We start from the raw sequence: 11377 nt of genomic DNA on the forward strand, positions 1-11377 counted from the left end.
TTATATGTATAGTGAAATATTGCCCTTTTCCTCTCCTTATGCCTTATGAATAGTTTACCTTAAAGTAATATCCTTTTTGTATAGATACAGAAAGAATGTTAACATTATGCTTTGTAACTTAGGATTTGATTGGCCTTGAATATTATTCACTCCCGGGCATCTTTCTCGACTTAAGCCTCAGTTGCCCTTAGTTCCTAACACCCCAAAAGCAGGGTCCCGACGAGGGACTGAATGGACCCAGGGCAAGCAGTGAGCTACCCTGGCAGCGAAATGGGCCAGGCCAAAGTGCCACGATTCTTAACTATAAGTTAAGAGTTTGATCATAGACAAATGCTGTCATGATCCAAAGGTAACGACAAGACTAGGATCCTGCTAGGGGTGGGAAAGACTATCTGGCCTGAGCACCGTAGTCTGAGATCGAGATGGCCCTAGGAGAGCAATTCTATAAGTTTAAGATATTTCTTACTGTATCCATACAAAATGATTTATATTATATTCTTGTACGCTTGTCGGACAAGGAGAGGAGAGGCACGCCCATGGAATTCTGCTCTAGGGTGGGTCCTCCTGCTAAGGAAGGATCTGTCCTAGGAGCGGTCTTCCCTGAGGCTAAGATTTCTACCCCTGTTCATCTCCACCCCTATTGATTGTGACCACACCTATGTGTAATTGTTCCCCCAATTCCTCAGGAGAGAGGATTTAACTGTACTGTAGGAGTGAGACAGGGGCAGGAGAAGGAAGAAGAGAGTTCAGAGAGGATGAAGGGGAATGGAGAAGGAGTATGAAGTAGCTGGGGGAGGAAGAATGGGGGAGAGATAGAGAGACAGAGGAGAAGAGGAAAGAATCAGAATAAACTACGACTAATAGCAACCAGCCTGGGCCTCGTTCCTTCCTCCGCCTGACCATCGCCATCGACCTCTCCGGGGTGGTAGAAGGGTGAGACTACTGAACGCGGGTGGCGGGAGAGATAGAGCCGCCGCCGTGTGGGTGCCGTGCCCCCCAAGTTGTGTGAGTTTACACATTAAACCATCCTTGCATCCCTGGGATGAATCCTACTTGGTCATGGTGTATGATATTTTTGATGAGTAGTTGGATTCTATTTGCTAGTAGTTTGTTGAGGATCTTTGCATCTGTGTTCATCAGGGATATCGGCCTGTAATTCTCTTTCTTTGTGGTATCTCTGTCTGCTTTTGGTATCAGTGTGATATTTGCTTCGTAGAAACTGTTCGGAAGTGTTTTTGATATTTCAATTTCGTAGAAAAGCTTAAAGAGCATTGGGAGTAAGTCCTCTGTAAAGATTTGGAAGAATTCACTAGTGAATCCATCCGGGCCAGGACTTTTGTGCTTGGGGAGTATTTTTATTACCATTTCAATTTCCTTGATGGTGATATGTCTGTTCAGGTATTCCAGGTCTTCTTGGTTCAGCCTTGGGAGTCTGTAGGAGTCTAGGAATTTATTCATTTCCTCGAGGTTTTGATGTTCCGTGGCATAAAGCTTCTCAAAGTACTCCCTGAGGATCCTCTGAATTTCTGTGGTTTCTGTTGTAATGACCCCCTTTTCATTTCTGATTCGGTTTATTAGGGTTTTCTCTCTCCCTTTCTTTGTGAGTTTTGCTAGAGGCTTATCGATCTTGTTAATTTTCTCAAAGAACCAGCTTTTGGTTTCATTGATCTTTCAGATTGTTTTCTGGGTTTCCATCTCGTTAATCTCTGCTCTGAGTTTTATTATTTCCTTCCTCCTGTTCGGGTTGTGCTCCTTTTTTTGGTCCTCCTCCAAGCTGTTAAGCTGTGAGGTTAGGTTACTTATGTGTGCTCGCTCCTCCTTCCTGAAGAATGCTTGTAGAGCTATAAACTTTCCTCTTAACACAGCCTTTGCTGTGTCCCATAAATTTTGGTAACTCGTGTTCTCATTTTCATTCGTTTCTAGGAATCTTGATTTCCTCTTTGATTTCCTGTCAAATCCACTCGTTGTTCAATAGTGCACTGTTTAATTTCCAGGTGTTTGATTTAGTTTTCTGTTTTTGTGTGTGATTTACTTCTAATTTCAGCGCATTATGGTCTGAGAAGATTGTTGATAGAATCTCTATCTTCTTAATTTTATGGAGGTATGTTTTGTGGCTCAGCATGTGGTCTATCTTGGAGAATGTTCCATGTACGCTTGAGAAGAATGCGTACTCAGCTTTTTGTGGATGAAATGTCCTGTATATATCTACTAAGTTCCTTTCTTCCATTGTTTCCCTCAGATGAAGTATGGCCTTGCTAAGCTTGAGTCTGGTTGATCTATCAAGAGGTGACAAAGCAGTGTTGAAGTCTCCCACTAGTATTGTGTTGCTATTGATGTGTTTTTCCAGATCTATGAGTAGTTGTTTTAAGTACTTTGCTGGTCTCTCATTAGGTGCATATACATTTATTATTGTAAGTTCTTCCTGTTGTACAGATCCTTTGATCAATAAGAAATGGCCTTCACTGTCTCTTATGACCTTCCTCACTCTGAAATCGATGTGATCTGATATAAGGATGGCTACACCAGCTTTTTTATGGGAGCTGTTTGCCTGTAGGATTGTTTTCCAGCCTTTGACTCTGAGTCTGTGTTTGCTTTGACTATTGAGATGCGTTTCTTGCAGGCAGCAGAATGTTGGGTTCAATTTTCTAATCCATCCTGCCACTCTATGTCTTTTAATTGGTGCGTTTAGCCCATTGACATTGAGAGAGATTATTGTTATGGGATTTTCTCCCACTGTTCTGTTAAAATTTGGTGTATTTGAGGGGCCTTTCTTGCCTTAAAGTAGCCCATTTAGTTGTTCTTGTAACCATGGTTTTGCGTCTATGAAGTTCCTGAGCTGTTGTTTGTCTGTGAAACTGTGTGTTGTTCCTTCTATTATGAATGAGAGTCTTGCTGGGAAAAGTATTTTTGGGGAGGCATTTATTTCATTGAGTTTTTTCACTATGTCCCACCACTGTTTTCGGGCCATGAGGGTTTCATCAGAAAAATCAGCTGTGAATTTTAAGGATGCTCCTTTGTAAGAGATTTCTTTCTTCGATCTTGCTGCTTTCAGAATTTTGTCTCTGTCTAAGGTTTTGGTCATTTTGATCAGAATGTGTCTTGGGGTATTTTTATTTGGATTTCTTCTAGCTGGTACCCTTCGGGCCTCCTGAATGTGGTCACAAGTTTTCTTCAGCTCTGGAAACGTTGTAGCAATGATTTCTTAGACAGTTTCTTCTTCATCAAGGTTTTCTTCCTGTCCCTCTGGGACTCCAATAATTCTTATGTTACCCCTCTTGGCTTCATCACGATCTTCTCTTGCCATCTGTTCTCGAACTGTGAGTCTCTTTTCCATTTTCTGCTCTTTTCTGACAAGTCTCTGAACCTGATCTTCGAGCTCACTTATTCTGTTCTCAGCCGCTGTTACTCTGCTGCTGAGGCCTTCCATTGAGGTTTTCAATTCGACTACCAGGTTTTTCAGGTCCGACATTTCCGATTGCATTTTCCTCATTTCTGCCTTCAAATCCTCTTGTCTTTTATTGGCATTGGTTTCCATTGTTTCTTTTAGTTCCCTAAGCATCCTAAGTAGCTCCATTCTGAATTCCTTGTCAGAGAGGTTGTCTAACGCTATAGTACTATTGGTGTCTTCTGGGCTAGCCTCGTGAATAAGAAAGTTTGGTGGGCTTTTGCGTTGCTTTACCATTGTGACCAGTGTGGTTTGGTCCTTCACACTCGCTGTTACTGTTCTGGTTGAGTGAGGAGAGACTGCCAGGAGCCATTCAGCTTTGTTGCAGCTAGATGGGCCTCTTCTACCTTTCTGAGTCTGACCTTCTTCTCCATCAGGCGTTATTCTTTGTTTTATAACTGACATTGAGTGAAACTTTTGGAGGAGTTACTATTTACTACTGAGCTTCTATAGCTATTTTCAAACAGGACTTTTGTTGGAAATGGAGTAGGCGAGTGGGATGTTGTTGAATTGTAGTAGAAGAGGTGAGAAATTTTTGGTTGGTATTAGGTAACAAGTTGATGAAAAGGATGAAAGGATGAAGGTCCAAATTGCTTGGAGTGAGTGATATACCTGCGGCCGCGTAAGCATCCACCCGCCCGGAAGCAGACCACACCCACTTTAGGAGGCCACGCCCCCTTCTTAGAGGCCACGCCCCTAGCCAGTCCCAGGCCACTCCCTCCCAGGATCCTGGATGGGCGGGGGCCGGTGGGCTGCTGGGTGCGCCGGTCCCGGAGCCGGACACGCTCTGGGGTCCGCGCTGCCCTCCGGCGGGGCTCGGTGGGCGGGTGGCGCTTCTGGGGTCAGGGGCGGGCCTCCACTGGGCTCTTCCAACCCACCTGGATGGGGGGGGCCGGTGGGCTGCTGGGCGCGCCAGTCCCGGAGCTGGACGCGCACTGGGGTCCGCGCTGTCCTCCGGCTGGGCTCGAGGGGCAACTATACTATTTCTGTGACCCAAGTTTAAATAAGTTATTTAATCCTTTCAAGTCTTCCGTTTCCATATATATGAAAATTTATATATATAACTTTTTAAATTTTAAGCACTATGCTTTGCAAAACTGTAAATCATAGAGTTCCAAGATTTTAGCATTCCAACATCACATCCCCTCTCCACCTCAGTGTTCACTTGTCTCAGGGTTCCCCTTAAGCCCTCTCCCACTGCCCCATCACCCTGCTTTTCTAAACTCAATTTTGTAGACCAAATCTCAGGTTCTATTTCTGCTGATCCTTTATTAATACTTTGTTATACTTCTTTATATTTCACATATAAGAGGTTGTTCATCTCCTTCTGGTTGACTTCACTCAGCATGACACAAGAAAGAAAGAAAGAAAGAAAGAAAGAAAGAAAGAAAGAAAGAGAAAGGCAGGTAAATATTGTCTTTATGTAGTCATCTATTCTTGGATGCTTGGGTTGTTTCAAGATTTTGGCTGCAATAATGGTGCAAATGTCTTTTCTGCAAAGAGCTTAGGGGTCTTTGGGATAGATGCCTAACAGTGGAACTGCTAGGCCATATGGGAGCTCAAGTTTTACTCTCTTGAAATGTTTCTATATTTTGAAAAAGATTATATAACTTGTCATTTATCACAAATAGTAAATGTGATTCCTATTGTCCCCACATCCATCACTCTGCAAGCCTCCTAGGTGTCCTCTCGGATGTTGGGAGATAAAGAAGCTCTGAGCCTCTCTGCCTCTTCCTTCCGTTCCCCCAAGCTGAGCTGGTCTCTTCTCCCCACCCAGTTTATCCGCCACTTCTCGAACCCGGTACTTGGATTTCACCCTGCAAGCCCCCGTAGGGGTCCTCTCGGACCTTCGGAGACAAAGCAGCTCTGAGCCTCACTGCCTCTTCCTTTTCGTCCCCCAAGATGAGCTGGTCTTCTGCCCCACCCAGTCTTTACTCCCCCCACACACACCAGGCACCCGAGGGGGTGTGGCTGCTTTAGAAGCGGGCGAGACTTCTGTAAAGTGGGCGTGGCTTAATTTTTGGCAGGTCAGCGCTCTTGCGGTCACAGGTAGTTTACTCATACCAAGAAATGTAGTCTCTACGCCTACAGACCAACAGGAAGAAACAACGCAAATCCCCACTGCAGGGAAAGGACGATGAAAAGAGTCCAGAAGCCTCAGTAGGTGCTATTCACCTAAGGAAGCTCTCTGACAAAGAATTCAGATATGAAGTCATGAAGATGTTCAATCAACTCAATGAAACAGTCAGACAGATATCCAGTAAATTGAATCGCACAATTGAGAAAATACAGGAAGAAATGAGAGCAGAAATCGGAAAGCTCTGCACAGAAATGTCACGAATCAAAGATTCCATAGATGAAATAAAAAACGCAGTCTGTGCCCTCAAAAGTAGAATGACCACAGCTGAGGAAAGAATCAGTGAGCTGGAAGATCAGCTGCACCAAGCCAACATGCAACAACAAACAGTGGCAAGGGGCCTCAAAATAGCTCTAGAGAGAATCAGAGTCCTAGGAGATGATTCCAAGAGAAACAACATTAGAATCATTGGGCTACCAGAAGCTCAAGAAACAATCCCAATGAAAAAAACATGGTTAAACAAATCATCGCTAAAAAATTCCCAGAGCTCCACAATGCAGCCATTCAGATTCAAGGAGTCTGAAGGGTGCCAGCTAAAAGAGACCCTAACAAAAACAATTCAAGACATATCATAGTTAGAATGATCGATGCTGCCGATAGAGACACAATACTGCAAGCAGCAAGGAAATCCCATACAAAGTAGCACCCCTTAGATTCACAGGAGATCTATCAAAGGAAACCCTCCAAGCATGAAGGCAGTGGCGAAATATAGTGAAAATAAACTCACTGAAATGAATGCTTCACCAAGAATACTCTATTCGGCTAAACTCTCACTCAAAACCGAAGGAATGCTACACTATTTTCTAGATAAACAACAGCTCAGGAACTTCATAGACTCAAAACCAAACCTAAAACAAGGGCTAAAGGGTCTACTATAAGACAAGACAAACCCTACAACCACAACAGACCCTTACAAAAAGATGACACAAAACCCCATAACAGTAATCTCTCTCAATGTCAACAGTCTCAATTAACCATTTAAGAGATACAGAGTGGCAAAATGGATACAGAGACAGAACCCAACATTCTGCTGCCTACAAGAAACTCATCTCAACAGTAAGAGCAAACACAGACTCAAAGTAAAAGGATAGAAAACAATCCTGCAAGCAAACAGCTCTTCAAAAAAGCTGGGGTGGCCATACTAGTATCCAACAACATTAATTTCACATTGAAAAAAATTAGAAGGGACAGGGAAGGCTATTTTCTCTTAACCAAAAGACGTGTACAATAGGAAGAAAGCACACTCTTAAATGTATACGCACCTAATTAGGGAACAGCTAAATATTTAAAACAACTGCTAACAGATTTTAAGGAGGACATTGCTAGCAACACAATAGTAGTTGGAAACTTCAACACCACCTTATCACCTCTGAATAGATCAACAAGAACAAAACTCAGCAAGGAATCATTCATTGGCTTTGAAAGAAGAAATAGAAGAGAAAGGGCTTATAGACATATACAGGGCTTTCCACCCCAAAAAGAAAGAATACACATTCTTCTCCAGTGCGCACGGAACATTTTCCAAAATAGACCATGTGCTAGGCCACAAAACATACCTCAATAGAATCAGGAAGATAGAAATAGTATCAACCATCTTTTCAGACCACGATGCACTGAGGATAGAAGTGAATCACACAAAGACACGGAGAACCAAATCAAACACCTGGAAATTAAACAACTCAATGTTGAACAATGAGTGGGTGAGGAAGGAAGTCAGGGACGAAATCAAAAGATACCTGGAAACAAATAAGAATGAGGACACGAGCTACCAGTACCTATGGGATGCAGCAAAAGCTGTATTACAAGGGAAAATTTATAGTTCTGCAAGCATATCTTAGGACTGTAGAAAGGATGCATGTAAACAACTTGACCTCACAGCTCAAGACCTTAGAAAAGGATCAGCAGAAAGAGCCTAAATCAGGCAGAAGGAAAGAGATTATAAAACTTAGAGCAGAAATCAATGACATGGAAACCAAAGATACAATCAGAAAGATCAATGAAACCAAGAGCTGGTTCTTCGAGAAAATAAACAAGATAGATAAACCACTAGCAACACTCACAAAGAAACAGAGAGAGAGAACCCTAATAAACCGAATATTACAACAGAAACCAAAGAAATTCAAAAGATCATCAGAGACTACTTTGGAAGTCTGTATGCCATGAAACAAGAGAACCTAGAAGAAATGGATGAATTCCTGGACTCCTATCATGTCCCAAAGCTGAATCAAGAAGATCTGGAGTATCTGAATAGACCATTAACATCAAGGAAATTGAAACTGTAATCAAAAGTCTTCCCCCCAAAAAAATCCCAGGTCCAGATGAATTCACTAGCGAATTTTTCCAAACATTTAAAGAGAACCTACTGTCAGTCCTTCTCAAGCTTTTCCAGGAAATTGAAAAAATGGAAACTCTCCCGAACAGTTTCTATGAAGCCCATATCTCTCTAATACCAAAAGGAAACAAAGACACCACAAGAAAAGAAAACTACAGGCCGATATCCCTGATGAACACGGATGCAAAGATTCTGAACAAAATACTAGCAAATAGAATTCAACAACTCATCAAAAAGATTATACACCATGACCAAGTAGGATTCATCCCAGCGATGCAAGGATGGTTTAACACTCGAAAATCAATCAACATAATCCATCATATCAACAAAAGAAATCATAAAAATCATATGATCATATCAATAGATGCAGAGAAAGCATTTGACAAGATCCAGCACCCGTTTATGATGAAATCCCTCGCCAAAATGGGGATAGAGGGAGACTTTCCTCAATAGAGGTAAAGCCATCTACCACAAGCCTACAGCAAACATCATCCTCAATGGGGAAAAACTGAGAGCGTTCCCTCTAAGACCAGGGATGAGACAAGGATGTCCACTCTCTCCACTGCTGTTTAATATAGTAATAGTAGTACTTGCAATAGCGATTAGACAAGAAAAAGATATTAAGGGCATCCAGGTAGGAAAGGAAGAAATCAAGCTCTCACCATTCGCAGGTGATATGATACTATACTTAGAGAATCCTATAACCTCTACCAAGAAACTCCTAGAAATAATAGACTTGTATAGTAAAGTTGCAGGCTATAAAATCAATACCCAAAAGTCCATGACTTTCCTATATGCACATAGTGAAAGAGAAGAAAGTACATGAAGAAAACAATCCCGTTCACAATTGTGCCCCAGAAAATCAAGTAGCTAGGAATCAACTTAACTAAGGAATTAAAGGACCTGTACAAAGAAAACTACAAAACGCTGCTTCAGGAAATAAAAGAGGACACGAGAGAATGGAAAAATATCCCTTGTTCATGGATCGGGATAATTAACATTGTCAAAATGGCAATACTTCCCAAGCACTATACAAATTCAATGTGATCCCTATTAGGATACCAATGACATTCTTCAAAGAAATGGAGCAGACACTCCTGAAATTTATAGAGAACAATAAGCCCCCACGAATAGCTAAAGCAATTCTTGGGAAAAAGAAAATGGGAGGAATCAACCCCCCTAACTTGAAACTCTACTACAAAGCAGTAATAATTAAAACAGCATGACACTGTAACAAAGGCAGAGCTGTAGACCAATGGAACAGGGTTGAATATATTGACATCTCCCCCCAAGCATACGATCATCTAATCTTTGATAAGGGGGCAAGAAAAGTGAAGTGGAGCAAGGAAAGCCTCTTTAACAAATTGTGCTGGCAAAACTGAACAGCTACATGCAAAAAAATGGGCTCAGATCTCTGCCTAACACCATGCACAGAAGTAAGATCAAAATGGATTAAAGACCTCAACATCAGACCGGAATCCATAAGGTACATTGAAGACAAAGTTGGCAAAACCCTCCACGACATTGAAGCTATTGGTATCTTCAAAGATGTCACGCCACTGGCCAAGCAAGTGAAAACAGAGATAGACAAATGGGACTATCTTAAACTAAAAAGCTTCTGAACCTCCAAAGAAACACTGACGAAAATACAAAGACAGTCTACAGAATAAGAAAGGATATTTGCCCAATACCCATCTGACAAGGGGTTGATATCAAGGATATACAAAGTGCTGGTTGAACTCCACAAGAAGAAAACATCCAACCCCATCAAACAATACCCATCTGACAAGGGGTTGATATCAAGGATATACAAAGTGCTGGTTGAACTCCACAAGAAGAAAACATCCAACCCCATCAAAAATGGGGCAATGAAATGATTAGAAACTTTCTCAAAGAATAAGTCCGAATGGCTAAAAGGCACATGAGAAAATGCTCCACATTATTAATCATCAGGGAGATGCAGATCAAAACCGCAATGAGATATCATTTCACACCACTGGCCCACATCCACAAGACCAAAAGCAACTGGTGCTGGTGCAGATGTGGCGAGAAAGGGACCCACCTTCACTGCTGGTGGGAATGCCGACTGGTTCAACCCTTTTGGAAAACAGTATGGACGATTCTCAAAAAATTAGAAATTGAGCTCCCATTTGACCCAGCAATACCACTCCTGGGAATATATCCCAGAGAGGCAAAAAAGTGTAGTTGAAGTGACATCTGCACTTGCTTGTTCATTGCAGCACTGTTTACAACTAGAATATGGAAAAAACCTGAGTGCCAGAGAACATGTGACTGGTTAAAGAAACTTTGGTACATTTACACAATGGAGTACTATGTAGCTGTTCGAAAAGACGAAGTCATGAAATTTACATACATGGAAAGTAGCATGTTAAGGGAAATGAGTCAGAAAGAATGGGATAGACACAGAAACTTTGCATTCATTTGGGGAACATAAAGTAACAAAATCGGAGACTAACAGCCAATAATGGCCGAGATTAGTAGCAGGAATTTTACTCCATGGCTTGGAGGTCAGCCACATATGCTACGGGCAAAGGCAGCTCAGATAGAGAAGGCAACACCAAATAAAGGGTGTTGGGAGGATCATCCCAGGATGGGAGAAGCATGCTGAAAGTAGACTATAGATCAAACATGTTTGCCATCCATTGCCTCTTTTGCAAACCACAACACACAATAGGAGAGAGAGAAAAAAGGGAATGCTCTGCCACACAGGCAGGGTTAGATTAGGGGATAGGGGGTAGGAGGGATACTGGGATCCGTGGTGGTGGGAAATGGGCACTAGTGGAGGGATGGGTATTTGATCATTGTATAATTGAAATCCAAGCACAAAAATTTGTAAGTCTACAACTATACCTCATGGTGTCTCACTAATAAAAATTTAAAAAAATATGACCAACAAACATACTACAGGTAGTATTACGCCTCAATGATTTATGAAAAGCTCTTTATATACTTGTGCCTGGTCTCTGAGACCCTTTACTCCAGAAGCACATAATGCTTTTGTCACTAACTCGTTGTCAGTATAAGCACTGTCAGCAGTGTGCGAAGACACACAATCATATATTTTGGCATCGACAGTAGACAGCCTGAACCAAGTTCCATTATGCTTCTTCTCCCTTTGCTAGTGGTACTTAATCACCATTTTAGCCATGTACTTGCTTTATTGTCTGCAGAAAAATTACTACTGAGTCATAGAGAAGCCACACAGAAGATAACTTTGTAAATTACAGTGACATAAGGCCTTTACTTTAAAAAAAATTACATTCAGAAAAAGGGAGAGAGTCAATGGATAATAAGTGTGCCGCTTATAATAAGAACCAAGTAACTAGCAGAAATGTACTGATTTGGGAGTTAGGTGGAGAAACATCTTTTCACTAGATTTATGTAGTAAGAAATGCAACTTTCACTTTTTTGGTTAAAGCAGAGATTTCCACCTCTCATTTTA

This window comes from Sorex fumeus, unplaced genomic scaffold, assembly GCF_029834395.1.
Source record: "Sorex fumeus unplaced genomic scaffold, SorFum_2.1 ptg000131l, whole genome shotgun sequence".
NCBI lineage: Eukaryota > Metazoa > Chordata > Mammalia > Eulipotyphla > Soricidae > Sorex > Sorex fumeus.